The sequence below is a fragment of the Cygnus olor genome, chromosome 2, assembly GCF_009769625.2.
Source record: "Cygnus olor isolate bCygOlo1 chromosome 2, bCygOlo1.pri.v2, whole genome shotgun sequence".
Classification (NCBI taxonomy): domain Eukaryota; kingdom Metazoa; phylum Chordata; class Aves; order Anseriformes; family Anatidae; genus Cygnus; species Cygnus olor.
Window position 1 is genome coordinate 5,940,400 of NC_049170.1, and position 15,844 is coordinate 5,956,243.

Consider the following 15,844-nt stretch of genomic DNA (forward strand, 5'->3'; position numbering starts at 1 on the left):
GAAACAACCCCCTGATAGATCATGTACCTAAATACTCGCTTTGGCATCAGAGGTTGCTAAGCTGGCTGGGGGTCATGTCAGAGCTGGAGCCACTTATGTGGGAAGAAATTCACCCTGCAGCTACCCAAGGCACCCTCTTGTCCTCTGGCCTCTGAAGCAGAGGTGTCATTCTGGCATCTTCAATCAGTATCAAATGCTCCTTTCCAATAAAAAGGAAAGTGAAAAAAGTGGAGAAAAAGAAGGGATGGCTGTCTGTTGAGAAATTACCCTCACCACTGACAGGCAAACCAAACACCAAATGTGCACAATGTGTATTTTTATCCTCTCTGAAGGAAAAAGCAAAGCCACAACTTCCCATGTTCAGTAAGTGACCAACACAAACATGCAAGGGCTCAAGTGCATTTCTACTCCCTTGAAAAGTTTTCTTTAATTAGGGCAGACACACTGCTCGGTCAAAGCAACATCAATGTCCATGCACACAATCTGATTAACCTACTTCCTCTAATCTTCTCTCAGGTCTTCGGAAAAAAAATAAAAACTCAGTGGGAAAGACTTAATTTCACTATCTTTAGAGCAGATTTTACTTCTTTTCTATCCCTTTTTTTTTGGTTGTGTGTTGTTTTGTGTTTTGTATTTTTTTTACCACAAAAATGACTAATGACTCTCCTGCTTCTCCAGAAAATCTTCTGCATAGAAACAAAACTAACTTTAAAAAGTCCTGCAGGCTACACTGCTCCTGATAAATTAATTTGCAGGCCTATTTTAGGTACAATTATTGTGCATGTATCACTCCTTGTCTAATGAAGAGCAGAGGTGGAACCAGTCTGGAAAAAAAAAAAAAAAAGGCAGAGGGCTTAGTAACATCCCTGTTTTACCAATGGGAATGAAACATGAAAGAGATTAAGGTCCGTGTCCAAAAAGAAAAAAAAATGTTTAAGTTGATAACAGAGGGCCTCAAGGCTCCAGGTAGCAGATAGTGAAGGCTGAAGGTGCATCACTTTTAGGTCTGTGATATCTTCAGGGGCACAGGGCTACTCCTGAACAAAGTCTGGTGGAAGTGGCACAGTGCCTAGGTCAGGCTGAGGCCACAGCATCAGCACCCAGACATGAGCTGTTCCTGTGACTAATGCCCCAGAGGGATCCTGCCCAGCAAGTGCTCAAGATCAGCCTGCCCAAAAACTGGGGCGCTGAACACCTCTTCTGTCCCAAACCTTCTGGTATAAAGCTGGAAATCCCAGGAGGTGGGAAGGTGATGGGTGTTTGATGGGCTCCACAGCCCGGGGGCTGTCCCAGCTCTCCCCATCCCACAAATGTCCCTGAACAATGGGTCTGTGGGTTGGTCCTGGAGGGGCCACTGTTCACCCATCCTTTAAAACAGGGATTTTGCACTTTAAAGACTTTTAATTGCAAGCAAGAAAAAAATGTGGCAGGTCCTTAGCCTTTCCATCACAGTACTTTTGGGAGAGCTCCCTTTCTAACAGGGATTGCAGGATCTGTCCCGTAGTGTCAGTCTTTAGGGTTAGGCATTGCAACAACTGATGTTGAAATGCACAGGTGCCTTTATAAGCCCCATCTGTAAATACCTTGTCTTGTTGCCAGAAGTCAGTGGTGAATTAAAGACAAAACAGCGAGCTATTAAACTCTCAGCTAGTGCTGGGGAATTTCTGCAAATCTGAACCACGAATTTACCCTCCCTAGTTCACAGTCCACATCCACTGACGTCCCTCTTTCCATGACCACACCACAGCACTGGGCTTTTCACTTCTGTTCTGTCTTCTGGGACTTTCTTAAACATATATATTTAGTGGTCTTTTTTCTTGAGGGACAAACAAGGAGAATTTCCCCTGAAAGGCTTGAAGGAGAAGTTTGCCTCAGCACATATCTGAGCTGCTGTCGTGCTGCAGGTCACGATGTGCAAGGTGAACACTGCACGACCAGCTGAGCTGAGCTGGACCTGAACAGGGGTGGTGGGAAACATTGCATGATGCCATTCACCTCTGCAAGAAGCAGCTCAAAACCACTCCAGGAAAGCCAGCAGAGCAGATGAATTTTTATCTCATCCTCGTTATCTGAAAGCTTGATGTTTCCTTTAATGCGCACGTGTAATTCATTCTAATGGGATGTATCATGGAATGATTAGGGTCCAAATTGTACTCATCGTGCCCAATTTTCACCCACAGTAGCTCATCTGGAGTCACACCAGATGTAGCTAAGGGCAGGATCTAATCCTCCATCCCTTCAAACGAGGTAAGATCAGAGGGTTTAGACACTGGTGGGCTATCTTCCTATTTAGCCCTGTTATGCCAATATAGAGACTGCGGGATCCTGCCTATAAAAGAAGAGGATTTTTAAAAACAACTTTCATGTTGTTTTTTTCAGAGCAGTGCCTGGCTTAGTGGGTGTCTGCTGAGAGCAGCTTGCTTCCCCTCCTCATCCAGGCCAACTTTCACACGCCAAATGAATGGAAGCGAGTGGGATCGCTTTGTGTTACCCACTGCAGGAGCCTGGAGCCCATTGTCAGCTATCTCCGCTCCAAACGTCTCCACTAAACCTGGCAAACCAGAAGTGTGCAGCCCACGCGCATCCAAGAGCCTGTGCAGAAGGGGAGGTTAGCCTGGCGTCGTGTTCACCGTGTATTTAAAGAACTGCAGAGACTCCGGAGTAGTTCCCCATGTGGACACACACATATGTTTGCACTCCCACTTCTTTTGGTGTCTCTGAAATAAGAGAGCTTTGCTTTTTTTTTTTTTTTGTTGTTTTTTTTTTTTTTTTTGATTTTACTGTTTGTTTGGTTTCTCTTTGGAAGCATGTTGAATCGAACCGGCTACTATTCCAGAGCAGAGGAAAGCTGTCTCAGAGCTGGCTTCAGATGGCAATATCCAGGGAGCACCACCGCAGCTACTCACCCCCACCTGGCTAGTCATTAAAGACCAGCCCACCGAGGTCTGGAGCTCAGAACATCTCCTCTTACGGCAGATGCCTAAAATACAGCAGAGGAACTGCACCCCAAAGCACTGATTCCTCTCCACTGACCATAAGGGTGTCTCAGATGATGATAAAAGCATTTGTGAGGATGATTCACAACTGAAGTCCCCATGTAGGCTGAGATATTTGTTAGATCCGTAGGGCCCCTCAACAGCAGCCAAAGTATGGGACTGTCTTCCCTGCCTGGAGGGCTTGTATTGCTATCCAGCTGAGCCTAAAGTTTCTTCCCACCCCATAGGGACCACCCACTGGACATTATTTGGTCCCAAAATGGTAACGTAACCTTACTGGTCCTATTCAGGGGGGTTGTGGTCAAGTGTAGCATTGATGTAGTGTAACTACTCAGGTAGAAAAGCTTTGTGCATAGCTCAGTGCATCCAACCTGACGGCCTCTCAAGAACATTCACAGGTTTTCCATTAATAAAAGGAAAATAAATAAATAAATAAAAGTTTAGCTGGGCCAGTTCACGGGATCTGAATGTTCCCCATAGCACACATGCACACGCAGCTGGAGGATTCACAATTCACATGAGCAGCACATGGAGATAAGATTACACAGTGTGGGTGAGTGACTGTAATCCTCCACGGTGACCCACAAGGAGGGCATCTTTTCTGATCCCATCTAGAGGCTTCTCGCTTCAATGGGCTGTGGTTTGTAGATCTCGAGGCCTCTGCCCTGGTTGCCCTGCCTGTGGCTGAGGTGAAGCCCTGCTGGTGGCTGCTCTGATGGTGGAGGGAAGGCTTTTGAGGCTTTGTTCCTGAGAACAAGTGTCTGCAGCCAGGGGACATCAGCTCAGCTTGCAGGAGCAGATAGTTGCAAAAGGGTAATTCGGCGACATCTGAGAGCTATTAAAGCATTATTTACATGGCACCTTTTGAAAGAGGAGTTCAGAAGGTTCCATATACATTCATGAAGCCTTCCTATCTCTGCAGGCTTCGCTGTCTGAGTCCAGTGAGCGGCTTCAGAGCGCGTGACGAGGACGGGGATGTGCTCCAGCCTCCTGCCCCACGCTGCTAACCACAAAGCATCCCCTCCCCTTTGTCAGGAAGGCTAATCCTGTAATGTGACTCTTGAGCAACGTTTGGGAGACCAAATAAAACTTCATTCCAAAATAGAGCGTACGAAAATGAAGATAAGGCTCAACAAGTTGTAACAGATGCCTGTTAATTAGTCACTGCGAGGCGCTTTCAGACGCTAGCCATGTTTCGGTGCACGAGCCATCCACAAAGGCTGCTGTCCCTTCTCATCTCTGGAGATGATTGAGGAGCAGGGGCAAGTCTGGGCACCCTGATTTCAGTTAAAACTCCCAGTCCGGCCACAGCCAGGCAAGCCCTGCCTGCTTTCTGCCATTGGACTTAGCCCCGAGTTAAAAAGGCAAGAATTTGGGTTGTGCAGTTGCAGACAAACCCCAGCATCAGACAGCTCTGTGGGTGCAGAGTAACCTCAGGAAAAATCAGCCAGGACTGATGTTGTCTGTTCTAGAAGTGCAGACAACACATACCGGTACCATTTTATTACTTTTCTCTTGATACTCACATTTTATCTTCGCTTATATCACATATTTCTGAACCCAGTAGTAAACAGTTTCTCCCTCTTTCATAACCCTTAATGATACAGGTTGTTTTTTTTCCCAACTCTTTAAGATTACCATTTAAATTAACTATATAAATCAGGCCCTGGCCTCTATTACACAGGAAAACAATTGGGTTCTGTTTAACTTAGGAATCTGCAGTGTTTATAGATAGACAACCCCGAAGGTAAGTTACTAAACTAGTTTCTAGTTGCATTGATCTGCTGCCAGAATACATAAATTATTAACTGAGAAGTAACTCCGGAGAGTGTTGTGTGTTTAAGTTCATATTTGGTAGAGCTCGGGATCCGTGGCTTGGCCATAAGTAGACACTAGGAATATTAATCACTTTCAAGTAGAATTCTATATTTTAATTGCTGAGAGGAGACTCGGTTCTTTTGGTGTCTGACAAAGGAGCCCTCCTCCCCTGCCTTTGTTGCTGCTCCCGCCGATGGGAAAACTCCCACTGGTTTCCCTGAGGACGCCGGCATTACGTGGATGGGAGTTTGACCAGTTATTTTGGCTCATCAGAGAGCCCACATCCCTCTGCCACATCAATCTTTTCCTTTGAACTGCAGCTACTCAAAACTGAGTGTGCTGTCACCGCGAAGAGCAGCTGATAGCGTTTTCCACCCTAAACTACATGAGCCACTCAAAATTTTTGATGGTGCCAGGTCCTGATGAAGAACACTCTTTTTCTGCTCTTTTGTGTTAACCGTGAGCTCGGCTTGAGCTTAGCTGCCCTTCAAAGAGCGGAGGCTCACATGAAAAAAAAAAAAAAAAAAAGAAATAAGTTTCCTGGCTGCGTTTCTGAGAACTGGGGCAGTCCGTTCCTGAGAAAAAGGGAACGGCGGGCAGTCACCTGGGCGAGGCGTGCACAGCTCAGGCTGTGCGTGCCGAGAAAACACGCTCGCTCTTTGTCTTCAGATGGTCTTTAATTTCCACGGCTGGATGTCAGAGCAGTGCTTTGATCCTCTGTCTTGAGGTTAAGTAGGATGATATAAGGCATCCTGGCTGCTCTGTTGGGCTAGATGAGCTAGAGGACAGTGGCTGTGATAAATGCAAGATGTCTGCATGCCGTTTGGTCCCTGGGTGGGTTTAATGCTAATTCCACTTTGCCTCTTCCACTTCCTTTGAATAAATTTAATCCCAGCCAAACTACAGTACAGAAAGAAGCTCAGAGAGAAGGGAAACAGGATCTTGAGCACACTTGGCCCCAGGTGGGCAAATATCTCTCCATACTTCACCTCAAGCTGGAAGACAACATCAATATAGCTTTTTCTCCATGCCATGAGACCTCACCATCTTCAAGTGTATAAATCCTCACTCTATATGGCATTTAGCAAGGTTGAGATGGGACATGGATGTCAATGGTATTTAAGCTCTTAAATATCTTTGAGGAACTGGAACATATAGTTTTGCAGGTTACCACATTGGGAAAACTATGGAAAAGCAAGGAATGAAGCCCAGTTACCTAAAGATGTTTTACAGCTGCTAGGCAAACTACTGGCAAATGGCAAGATTGACAAATTTTGTGGAGCTGAGTGTCATGGGCATTGATTTTGGCCATCCTGGCCATCCTATGTCCTCTTCTCTTGGTGTCTTCTCTGGGGAAGCCCAGTCTCTCAAGGAGCAGCCTGAAAAAAGACACAACTACACTCTAGGTTGCTTTAAGAATAACATGGGAAAGGTTTTTCTTGTATTTTGGAGCTGTAGTTTTTACCTTCCAAGAAATTAAAGTAGAAATGATTCCAAACATTTCAGGAGTTCAGAGGTTCTGCTCCACATCTTTTGAAGGGCTACAAATTTAATTTAATTTTTTTTTTTTTTTTTTGGCCACCCTTACTTAAAACTTCAGAGGTGTGGGTGACATCCGTGCTAAAGTATTGTACCAGGCTTCTGTGTTTTAGTTCTATTCCTCAGCAACATTATCAGGGTAAAGTGGAAAGTTTTGCGGTTATGGTTTTAAGTATGTTAATAGGCACCTCTTTTGCTTCTGTGACCTTCAGCAAGCCACTTCATCCCTCTGTTGCAGCACTCCCCTATAAAATAAGGGCAAGAAAATCTGCTGTGCCCCAGGGACAGCTTCTAAGAGACACTGCAGGCATGGGAGAGGTTGAGATGCCACCGTCCAAGTGACAAGTTGCTGTGTCCCTTTGGTTGCACCAGCATGGAGCAAAAGGGTTTAACCCAACTGTGAGGGTGTGAAGGCTTGGGAGGGTATTGCCAGTCCTGCCTGAAGCCAAAACGGGGTCAGAAAGCTTGAATATTGTCACGATTTCTATATTGATCCTACTGTTTGTCTTTCCACAGCACAAAAACAGAAATGCAGTTAAATGCCGTATCCGGAGAGCTTTTGTTTTAGCGAGTGATCTTCAGAGATAAGGGGCAGGGCAAGCACTGCTCTCGTGTGAGCTGTCTCTGTAGGCAACCGTTCTGTGGCTCGCAAGCTATTAATTACCAGATGTTAGAATTTATTTATTTTTCCTGAAAAGAATTTTGACAGTGTAGAGTCTTTTACAAAAAAAAAGAGAGAGAGAGACTGCTCATTTAAAAATTCCTCTTCTCTCTCCAGTCCTTAAATGCTGCTGGATTGCTGAGCTGTGAAATACAATGTCTTTTTAAGAGTTCCAAGATTTTTGCCCAGAAGGAAGAAAACACTTCAGGTTCGTCTCTTGAAGATTTAATGATCATATCGTAAATTTCTCCAGAGAAATGAAATAGCAGTCAGTGGGTAATATCCCATCTAATGTTTTTGTTTTGTTTTGTTTTGTTTTGTTTTGTTTTTTCCTTTTTCCTTCCTCAAAGGCCCAGCCTCCCTCTTCGAAGCTCTCGGGTTTTCTGTGCAATGGGAGGATGCTGAGGCGAGGGCTGATGTGCCCTGCACAAACCAATTCCATGCACTCAGATATTATTCTTGCTCTGATTCTATCCTCTTGCTTGTCCCAAAGCCTTCTGTGCCCTAAAATCAACCCTTTTGGAGAACAGTCTTTGGGATTAGACCTGTTACTTCTGTTAGTGGCTTTTCTGTGAGCCCATGAGCCATTTCTTTAACCACTCTGCACCCAAGTTTCCTCATAAATGCTACAAAAGTAAGGAGGAAGGATTTATTATTTACAAGAGCATCAGCAACCAAGAGCTGAGGACTCTCCCGATGGGTGCTCTGTAAGGGTTTATGCATTACTGCGTTTTTTCCAACCACCGCCAGCATGTGACTGAGCCCCTTGGTGCCCAGAAACTTTCATCACAAAGGCAAAAAACTCCCTGATGATCTGCTGTCTGCCTCACAGCCCAGATCAGGTTCAGGGGAAGCCGAGCAGTGCCCTGCTTGACCTGGCAGTGCTGTTAAGTCACATCTCACCCTGTCTGCTTGTCTTCCTGCTGGCCAGGGGTGGGTGGTTTCTGTGTACAGACAAGCTGACCTGGCTGTTCTGAGCAGCTGCACAAGAAAACACAGGGGAAACAGTGGAAATGCCATGAATGCTTGAAACCCTGCATGGAGCTGGATGTCATGCCCCCTGGTAAGTCTCTTCAGATCAACAGTGCTGGTGTGTGTTTTTGGGGCAGCAAAACAACCGGATCCATGGTACAAGGGGACCCAAGCCTTCTCCTTACACCCACATGCCTGTTGAGATTCAGTGTGCAAAGAAGCAGAGATGAGTGGTTATGGTATCTTTGGGCAGATCTCTTTGTTCTCCATGTTCCGTGCCACCTCATCAGTCACAAACACCGTGGGCAGCAGGGCACGGGCAGCAGTGGTGGCCCCTGCTCCTGCCTTCCCACTGCCCGGGGTCTTCTTCAGCCCCCGGATCCCCTCCGAGGGGATATGGTTTCCTTCACCTACTCTATGAGCCAAAGTGCTCCACCACACCATAAACTCTGTATGTTTCTTTAGAAAACACACGGCACCAGTGCTTATCCTGCTCTTGCGCCTCTAAATAACCCATTTCTGCCTACGGGTATGTGGCCCTCAAAGGACCTGTTGAATACGTGGCAGGAGACACAGCACGTTGGACACTGGCTCTTGACTGCTGTCTCTGTCTACATCTTAACAGGGAAGGAGACACTTCACAATACACTTGGAGATGGGCCCAAGCCACAAATTCAAATATGAATGAGGACAGAAGGTATTTGGCTCCAGGGTTTTGGTTCTAGCCCTTAAATAAAGTGACTTAATTTACAGTGTGCTTGGCCCAGGGGAGCTCATGAGAAGGAATGGAAATCCTCCACCAGAAGTTATAGGTTTCATATGGAAATCTGGGGACGAGAGTCCTTCAGCCTCTGCTATGAAGACATTGGGACAAATCATCAGCACAGAGCCTTGTCATTTAAATCACAACTACAACATACTTTCACTTGACATTGGCACACGCTGTCTCAGAACACCTACAGAACTGTTTCATAAATATACTTTGCCCTGGCAGGGTGCAATCCCAAAGGATAAATTAATAATAAGCCACATACACATAGGCGCAGTGCTCAGAATTGCATAACAGCTTCAGAGATGAATAATCCATGCGAAGCTGGGCAAAACCGTTTTGTTTCAGGTTGTCTGTCAATGGGCACATTCCTATTTTGTGCTGCTCATGTCTGCTGGATATAGCGCTGCATTGATGAGATGTGACTCACAGTAAAACAGGCAGACACTGCCTAGCGTAGCAGCATCCCCTTTAGTGCACTGAAAATGCACTGAATTAGCTATTTCCTCTCACTCTTATTCAGAGAGATTTGAGCAGTCTTTTTTTTTTTTTTTAAAAAAAAAAAAAAAGCTTTAGGGTGCAGGCTGCATTCCCTGCCTCAGTCTTCTCTTTTTTTTTTTTTTTTTTTTTCATCTTCTTGCATAAGTATAATTCTTATCATGGTTTTGTTATGGTTTCTTTGAGAAAATAAGCATCAGAGCATCCAGAGAGCGTGGCATGGAAGAAAGCCTAGATTTCAAAACTTTGCCCCAAACCTGCTTCTACTATTAGGAGCTGGTAGGACCAAACGTGTTGCACAGCAGATCGACGATCACTCAGCCATTGTGGGGCTTCCAATGGGGAACTCCCACTCTGAACGAGAGACACTCTCCTTTCCCAGCAGATGAGCACCACATTCTTTGTATAAATCACAGATTAAGTACCCAAAACCATAAAGGTTGGCCAGGGATTTTAACACAGAACAGCAGAAATAAATCACCTCTAAACAGCAGGATCAAGGGTGGCTGCGAAGTTCCCATAAAGCTGAGGGTCCCTCCAGGTGGGGATAATGGCAGCTTCTGCCTCAGGCATAAGGCAAGGGGTGGAAAGGCAGCGACAGCTGAAAACAGCTTCAGTATCCTGGGGCAAGAAGGTAGACAATGCAAAGCCTGGAGACAGCCATGGCTTTAACCAAGGCCTTTGAAGTCAGTAACGGTGTTTCTGCAGAGTTTTTTAAGTATTGCTGGTGGGAAAACCTTATGGCCCTACACTGTGCATGAGTTCCCAAGTGCACCTTGTAGCCTTGTTTCTGCTGATGTCCTCAGCTGAGATGCTGAAACAATCTACTTAGGAACCACCTGAGGAGCAGGGACATGAGACGTGGTCCCATCAGTCTTCACACCCCCAGCGACTACCCGACCTCTCCTTCCCCTTCTGCCTCCTCCTGCTGCTGGCAGGATCTCTAGAAAGCCCAGGTAGTCTCACCAACCTGCGTCAGGCCAGGTCTTCATCAATTTTAGGATGTTCTCTTTCCATATGGTTCCATTATCTAGACTCGAGATGGATGTCAGGTTCCCTGCACCTCCCCAGCGCCTTACGATGAGCTTCCTTTGAACTTCTTGAACCTGCATGGTCGAAGGAGCCAGTCCATGCTTCAGAGCTCTGTTTACCAAAGAGCAAAAAAAAAAAAGAAAAATAAAATCACACACTAGCTAAAAACATCACACATTGGCTAAAAACATTGGCAACCTGTTGGTACTGATGGCAAATGAGACGGTTTCCTGGTTGGCGATAACTAGCAGCTTTCACTTCCAGAAAGCCAAATTTGCACCCGTGAATCAGAGCAAGAGTGCCAGGAGAGGCCGGATGCTGCAAGCAGCAAGGCTGGGGGCTGCCTTTTCACTACAGCAAAACCAACTTATTTGAGTGAATTTCTTCCGGGTTTCTGCCAACATAACTAAAATCATATTTCGGCCACCACTCCGAGTACATTGCTTAGTTCCAGAGCCATGGGAATATTTTCTGCTCGCTGCTGAGTAAACCAGCCTTACTGTGCCCCTAATTGGGACTTTTTGTTTCCCTTGCAGCAGAGCTCAGGTGGTAGACATAAAAGAAAAAAAAAATCACAGCCGTTACCAAAAAGCCGTCTCTTTTCTGTGATTTTTATCGCGGGCAGACAGCTAACCCACACAGCTGGATGCTGTTGTCTGCCCAGCCCAGGGAAGGGCTGATCCGGGCAAGGTGCCGGCTGGGGGAACGCAGCGGCGGAGGTGAGATAGCGTGGGCTGCAGCGGGGCTGGCAAGCGGCCGCCCCTGGAGCGCTCGCCCCGTGGCTGCCAGCGCGGTTCTCAGCCAACTCTGCAGCACCCCGTGCCAGCTGGATGAAGCTGCCCTCAGTACCCGGGGGATGGAGCCCTGATAAGTCCATGCTAACCCCGTCTGCACTCCCTGTCTGCAGTGTTTTGTTGCACGGGGTGCCCAGCCCCTGCATCTCCATCCTTTGAGCCCTTCTTCCCATTGCTTCTCGCTCAGTGCTGTGTCTTGGCAGGGTGATGGCTGGAGGTTTAGTGTGGGGAAAGCTCTGGGAATTTTCCATCTGATGGCTGCATTCAGCACTGAACAATCAAATGCAACCAAATGCGAGGGGTCCAAGCCTTTTTTCCCACTCTGGAGTGCTGGGTCAGGCTCAGACCCAGACACTGGATGCCAAGGTTTTGATTCACCCCACCGTGGGCTGTTCCCTCTCCTCCTGGACTGGGTGCCCCTGTTACTGCCAAACCTCCCCCTTGCCCCAGTGCCAGGCAAATCTGCCCTTAGGCTCTGCTTGGGCAAGCTGCTCCAAAGCCACCTCCTCCAGAGGCTTCCTCCTGGTTATTTCCCTGGCACGCCTTGTCTGCGCATTGGGGCAAGCTGGGTAGCTGTAGGGCTGCCCAGAAATTCTGTTGAAATGCCATGGTTTGTGATGGGATGGGGATACTCCATGGGGAAATGAGCTCTGAGCAGTGGGAGGGAGTTGGGAGGCTGAGTGCAGTGCAGAGATGAGCATGTGCTCAGCAGGACAGGGGGATTCCCAAAGTAGAGGAGGACTTCATGGGGTGGTGATGGAGAGGGGACACAAGCTGATCGGAGCAGGAGCTTGGAGCCCTTTATATAAGTCTCATCATGAAGAAGCTCACATGTTGGCCAACAACCCTGTTTGCTGGTCTATGCAGTGTCAGGGCATTAATAAGTTGAGGAGCAGAGAAAGGTGTGAGAACAACACATTTCTCAACACTGTGCTCAGTCACCTCCGCTCATCCATTTGGTTTCCCCACAGACAACCTCAGGCCCTGGGTCCTCAGCTGCTCTAAAAGCAGCATCACCCTGCCAAGCTGGGGAGAGCATGCCACATCTCCCCACCAAGTATCTCATGCTGCCGTTGCATGAGGAGTCATTTATCTCACAAACCTAGAGCAAGCAGCATCCCTTCACGCTGGACATCCTTCACCTCAGGCTCAGGGAAACATCCAGGGACAAAAGCAAAGGAAGACACAATGTGGTGACCCACTCCACCATGTGCTGCTCCGAGGAGGGGCATGGACTAACCTGGGAAGACCCCTTTTTTATGTCACCCCCATAAATGCCCCACATGTTTGCTGTCCCCATGTGGCATGGCTGAGCTGGGAACTGAGCAGCTTTTGCAGCACGACACAATGAGCAGAGTGGAGAAGTTGCGAAAGACAGTTTGGGACGGATTTAAAAAAAAAAAAAAAACAAAAACACTTTGGAAATTTGGAAATTTCACTGCCCATATCCATCAGGCAGAGCACACAAGGCCCAGCTCACACCAGGCCACTGGGATTTGGCAGGAAAAATCCCTCTCAGATCCCTGATGAGAGTGGCAGGCACCTCAGCTGGTCTCGCTCCCGAGGCGTGACGCCAGGCATCTTGAGCGATACCCAGTTTCCACGTGTCTTCTCTCGTGTTTGTAGACTTTTGAGGATTGCATAATTTCCCTTGTCCTACGTCGTGCTGGGGAGGGTGGACACTAGCATTCCTCCAGCCCCAGGGTCAGATTGCTCAGCCTTTGAAGATAGTTCCTTGGAGTCCTTGATCCTGGTTTTCTTGGCCTCTTTGAAGTTTCCCCTTGATGTGAGTGTGTATCTGGGTGACTCAGTTCCCTCCCTCTCCCAGCAAGATCAGACCTTGTTTGCCAGCTTTGTCTCATGTCCCCCTGAGCAGAAAACTGCCAGATCATGTGGTCTCTGGTCCCCAGGTCCATGGGCTCTGAAGTTCTGGGGGACTCCACATATCAGCATCGCCTTGTTCCTTCTTGTTGGCAGGATGTTGAGCTGGCTTGGAGGTCTCTGAGACATCCCCACTTTCTGGAAGTGAAATCCTACAGCCCGCTATCATAGGTCTCAGAATTCCTACCAACTTCTAAAATGGGGGGCTTCACTCTTTCTTTTCCAGTTTTACTCTGCAATAATTGAGGTTGAAAGAGCCAAAGCACATCCCCTGGGTTCTTAAGAAAAGTCTCTTTGACCTCTTTTCCCCTCCTTGAGGAATTTCTCTTTTGCCCACCTCTTTTCTGGAGGACTTACCACCTGCAGCTGTCTCCTGAGGCTTGCAGGAAGCAAAGCAGTGGTGGTGACCTTCAGCAGCCATCCCAAACGCTCCATGCTGCCCGGGGCTTGCTGGGACAGCCCCAAGAGCTGCGTGTTGGGGGCTGGTGATCGACCCAAAGCCACATCAAGCATGCAAGCTTTGTTGACATAAAGGAATGTATTCAGGCACAGGAAGAGAGGGGAATTGTCCTTATCTGCCACCCCGTAGGCATGATTTAGGCCTTTAATGTGGGAAGACGTTTACTCCAGGTCACGGAGAGCCAGTGGACAAAACCAGCATCCTCACTGTGTGCCAGCCCTGCAGCTCCAGCCTCCCAGACCCATTTCCCACCAAAGTAGTTATTCGTGCACTTCTGCCCAGGGAAACTAATTCCCCATCCTCCTGTCCTCATACCCATTGACCCCTAAAACCTGGAACCTTTTGGGAGAGCGACCTACCAGCAGCCCAATCCTTCGGGCAGGTTTTCAGCCCTCCTTCCCACCCCCCTTCATCCACATCCTTTTGAGAGCAAAACTTTCTGCCCCAGGCTATTTCTGACCTCCCCAGCTGCTGCCAGGCTGCCTGGGGTCATGCTCCAGAAGTTGCATCTCTCCTCCAAAGCAGGCAAGATGCTTCCCTGCTCGGTTGGGTCCTTGCAAACCATGCTTCACCCACCCCTCAGGAGCCAAGCAAGAAATTGCTGCTGTCAGGCCCCCGCTTTCAGACATCCTGGTATTTCTACATGTGCATTTATTTCCTCCTATTCACACGGATGTATAACCAGGCAGCAGCTGTAATGTAATACCAGAGTCCTGTATATAACTCTGAAAACACCACTGGAGCAAGGCCTATTATCGTGAGACCAATCTGAGCAGGAAATATTATCATTACCAGGGGGCATTATTTTTTCCAATCACACTTCATATCAGTTGTCATCAAACCCTGTGTTTTATATAGTGTTACAATAGCCACAGTTGCCATGAATTGTCTCTGGATGGACTGTAAGTATTAAAAACAAAATAAGAAGCATATGTTGGAATGTCTGAAACTAGCAGACAAAACTCAAGGCTTTGACAATGTTACGGGTTTTTTGGAAGGAGCCAGATTTTAGCAATAACATTCCACTTTTGTTAGCCTACCCACCAGCATCTAACCTGCCCTATAACATCTCACTTGAGTTTACAATTTCCTTCACCTCCTATTCCTCTCTAATGTAAACTCTCTGGCTTTTCTCTAACGTGTGGCTTGGAAGAGGCAGGGCTGAGGTTCCAGCCTCCGAGGTGCCAAGTGGAAATCTTCCTTCGCAGCACACTGGGAAGAACAAATGCACAGCCTAGGGAAAGTGTTTCTCCATAGCTCTTTCTTTCCCCTCCTGCTCAAGCTGCAGCAAAATGTCAAAGGCATGATGCACGCATTCCTTTGAAGCCATTCCATCGCCTGATGATCCATTTTGCTTATGAAAGGAATGCACACTCGGTGCCGTGATTTTTGTTGGAGGCCTCCGCAGCAATGTAATAACTGTGAGGAACGCTGCCAGGTTTCCCCCCTTCCTTACACATTCCAAAACTTCCATCCAGTGAGCAATAAATAGCAAAAAAATATTAATTACCCAGAGGAAGAATTCTCTCCTGAACAAATATTGGCTTTGTGACGAGAAGGAGTTTGTGAAATGTGTGTTTGCCTACCAAGCCCACTCAGTCTATTTCTGATTCCCGAAGAACATAGTGACCTGTGTGTCAGATTTTGTTATGGCTTTTTTTTCTTTCTTTTTTTTTTGCATGGCCAGCAAGAACTGTAACAAACATACAGGAAGGAAAACACCCCTATTGTTGCTCTTGGTCTTTTGGTGGTTTTTGTTCTGTGCTTTGCTTCTGGAGTTGCACAAAAACACGCTCTTCTCTTTTAACCTATTGACCAATTGTCCCAGCTTTTCCCCAGATTGTTCACCGGTTGAAAGTGTCCAGTAAAGGAGCTTGGGAGAAATTACTTTTGTGCTATTATATGCCACACATACAGATAGATAAGCACATGCATACTTAATGCTTATTCTCAGAAGCACAAGTAGGGGCTTGACCCTGGAGCCACTTGGGTTAATGTACAAAAACCTCTGGTCCCTGCTCCGAAGGCCCAAGCAAAAATGTCATTTTCTGTCCTGTGCAAAGTGCTGTGTGTGGGGGTCAGCCTCTGACTGAAGAACTTGGTGGAAACGAAGGTGAATGACTGATGCTTCAGGTCTGGAGGGCCAGCAAGAACAGTGGCCACAGCACCCCAGCACAGAAGCCCTGGAGGAACCCGAGCAGCAGGACAGGACGTGGTGCTTCCTCCTGGAGCTCCCCAGCCTCAGCTTTTTGCATCTCAGGGACTTCCTGAGCTGGATGTGGGTTTTCTGTGTTTAATAAACCTTTTCCATTAATTTCCCTGATGCCCCCTTGAACCTGCAAACAGAGAAATTTCCTGCAGACCAGGAGGGAACAGGGAAAAGGGGAAGTTTCTGCTTGTCTTTGCTGGATGCAAGTCCTTTCC